This window comes from Lathyrus oleraceus, chromosome 6 (assembly GCF_024323335.1).
Source record: "Lathyrus oleraceus cultivar Zhongwan6 chromosome 6, CAAS_Psat_ZW6_1.0, whole genome shotgun sequence".
In the NCBI taxonomy this organism is placed as follows: Eukaryota; Viridiplantae; Streptophyta; class Magnoliopsida; order Fabales; family Fabaceae; genus Lathyrus; species Lathyrus oleraceus.
In genome coordinates, this window is record NC_066584.1 from 459,712,610 (window position 1) to 459,716,229 (window position 3,620).

Consider the following 3,620-nt stretch of genomic DNA (forward strand, 5'->3'; position numbering starts at 1 on the left):
CAACCTTTATATTCATTTCCTACAACCATGATAGTTATTTCACTACAACCTCCTCATGGTGAATTAATTTCCATTATAGTATTAGCTTTCTAACTTCAAGAAATTAGACTACTAACATTTATGAGCATTACATTACCCTTTATTTAATAAAACAAGCAAGTAACAGTCCATCCAATATGCATGGCCACCAAAATAAAATCATTCATTACAACATTCCAAAGTCCAAGATTACAAACTTTACACACAAATAATCATGTGCATCTTTATAGACTTCATCGTGGAATTACACCAGTTGCGATCTAGGACATTTGTTTTAGCCGGTGGGTTGCAATTGTCTCTTCAAAAGAGACTTGCCATATTTTTATTTTATCACCTTTTGGAGGCGACACTGGTTTCCCAATTATCAATTCCAAGGGGTAAGAATCCTCCTTACTTCCCGTTTTGTCTCTGCCTTGGTGGTCTACTTCATCTATTATTTCTCATCAGCAATCTTTGCCTCGCCCAATACCTGTTGTCCTTTCTATTGTTAGCCAAATAAAGTAAAGCAGTTTTGGATGGATTAATAGCATTCATAGTTCTAGTGCAAATGTTGCAGGAAAGGTTTTTGTTCCATTTGATGCTATTACTGTGATATTTTGCAATTCCAAGTCTCATTCGCAGTGAAAATATTTTTTTATGTTTGAAACTAAAGAATATTTTTATATCTGAACTAAAGAGTTTTACCGGACCATTAGAAGTAATTTATATTACAGATACTTCAAGTATCAAAGAGATTATTTTTTCTGAATTATTTCCTTAAAAAATATAAAAATTCAGAAAAATAAATGTTTCAACTGCAAGAGCCTTCCTCTTATCCATTGGTGGTAGAGTTCAGCTTACATTTTAAAAAATGGATCAAAAACTTTTTCCACTAGAATTTGGATATGGAATTCTGAAACTTTGAACATGCCCCTTTCTTTCAACTTTGTCCATGAGATTTGGCTATTATGTGAAAGAAGCTAGTCTCCTCAAGTCAAGGTTATTGTGCAGGCTTGCATTGTTAATATCATCAACACCATTTAGTGGGTTAGGACAATGATAGGTTTCAAAATAAGGTGACCACTTGGAAAAGTGTAATCAGTTTTAAGTTTGGATGGCTCCATCTATCATTGAAGTCTTCTGGTGTCCCCCTAAGTTTGGATGGCTTAAATGCAACACAAATGGTGTTGTTGCTGCCTCTTCTTCTGCTTATGCTGGCAATTTCATGGGTCACCTTGGTGATTTGGTGGCCATTTTTGCTGAGAATTTGGGTTCTAATTCGGCTCTCGTGGCTGAAATTAGTGGTGTGTTGAGGGCTATTGAGCTTGCTTCAAGATTCAACTAGAAAAATCTCTGGATTGAAAATAATTCTTTCCATACAGTTCTTGCATTCAAGAGACACTCAAAAGTTCTTTGGAAATTAAGAAAAAATGGGATATTTGTCAAAGACACTTTCTAAGTATGAACTATATCATAACACATATTTATCAAGAAGAAAACACGTGTGAATCTTTATATCGTCGATAGATATAATATCTTTAGTCAAGGTTCTCACAAATTTGAATATCAATTTATTAATTTTTATAATATTGTATTTTATTTAAGATAATTTTAGAAAAATACTATGCTACCTGTTTTTTCACATGATTTTTTTTATATTTATTCGATTGACATATTTTAATAAATATGAATAAAAAATGTATATTATTATTATTATTATTATTATAAGTTTGTTAATTTTTTCGATAGTTTCTATTTATTTTTAGTTATATTTCTTATTATATCAACATTATAAAATTAAAATTGAAAAAAAAATTATATAAAATTAAATTCTTTAAAATTTCATGATATATATAAGAACGGAGTTCATCTCATTAGTTTTTTAATTCATTAATCTATTTAAAATATGTTAGACTATTTATTTGAATAAGTTCTTATTAAAATGACTTGTAAATAGGTTTGAAGGTCATACATACTAAAGTTTTAAAACTATGTCTACAATATAATAGACTGGTTACATGCAATGAGGTTTTTAACGGTTTAAATTATATATCTTGACCCAACTTATTTCACTACTCTTCACGACAATCTATTATATTTTTTTTAATTTAAACTATTAAATGGTTTATGTTTGTGTCTTGAAGTATTTTATTTTTTGACGGCTTGAGTTAAATTATTAATTTATAAGAAGGTTGTTAGTCTAAAGTATTAAATGGAACTTGTTTCAGTCGTGAATTTTCTTTTTCAAAAATTTAGATTAAGAGACATATTTGATATAAGATCATAAAAAACTACTCATCTCATAATAATTTACATGTATAGCTTGAATCTTTTTCCAATAAAATAGATTCTTTCTTACATTATTATAATATTAAATTTTAATGTAAATTATGCAATAACTTGATTGTTATTCTCTCGCCCACCTTATTTATTACACTCGATTATACTTTTATAATTCCTAATCAATAATTAATAACGACAAAGAATAAAATAGGTTCATTGAATTTTAAGAGATTAATAATTTTTTTAGAGATAGTGAAATATAAATAAATAAGATGCCTCTTATTTCAACAATACATAATACAACATAAAATTAAAGATTCAAATAACATTGAGATTCAATCATAACCAAGTCCCATAAATGAAACTAGTTAAGACTGTGTGCTATAATTGGAAATGATTAATAGAACATGAAAAATAAATATTCATCGGGGCATCAATATGAGGATCAAAGTCATATGATCAAAACAATCCAGAATGTTCATATCTTCCACTTCCCCCCATATTATTGAAATCAAAAGAATGAGGTTGTACCATAGAGTTTTGAAATTGAATAGTTTGGGTAGGTGCACCCTGAATTACAAGCCTAACATTTTGTGCAACAAGTTTCTTAAGTTCCTCCAAAGCCTTCTTGAATAATTCAAGTTGAGCCCTATTCATTCTATAAATGGAACAAGTCCACCAAAATTGAGCCTCAGTTGTCTTGCACAAATGGCTAAACTCATCACCACACTTCTTCTCAATATCCAACATATTGTTGATTTTAGTTAACTAACTATTGAGCTCACGCAAAATGGCGCCACGATGAACCCCAGTGAATTGCATGGTGTCATTGTTTTGGGGTGAAACATGTGATAGATAACGATCTATGACCGTATCAACATGTGGGTGACCAAAGGAAAACACCTTCCCACCAGGTGACAATACAATGAGAGCAATATCTGCATCACAGAGTGTGTAAAGTTCATTGGCTTTCTTGAAGAGCCCACTGCGACGCTTCGAGAAAGTCACTTGCAGGTTGCTCTCATTGCTCATCTTTTTCATCTCAATCTTTTGACGACCATGACCTTTCCTCCCCATTGACATGGTTAAAATTCAAAAATTGAGAAGAGAAAAGAAAATGATGAATGTGTTTGAAACTTTAAACTAAGTGTAGCGGGGTATTCGTTGCCTTATGGCTTATTGACTAAACCAAAAGTAAGCATACAATTCGAGTCGCCACCGTACTTTTATTTGTCCAAAGGAAAGGTTAAAAACGAACAAAAACCAAGTAAGAAGTTTTATCAAATCAAAAACTAATAAAAATGTCAGAGATCTGGATA

The 3,620-nt window shown here is 30.7% G+C and overlaps 1 pseudogene; it reads right to left on the reverse strand.

Moving 5' to 3' along the window:
* Window positions 1–2,760: 2,760 nt before the first annotated feature.
* On the reverse strand, window positions 2,761–3,384 carry LOC127096232 (agamous-like MADS-box protein AGL62; annotated as a pseudogene).
* Between the last annotated feature and the right edge of the window lie 236 nt (window positions 3,385–3,620).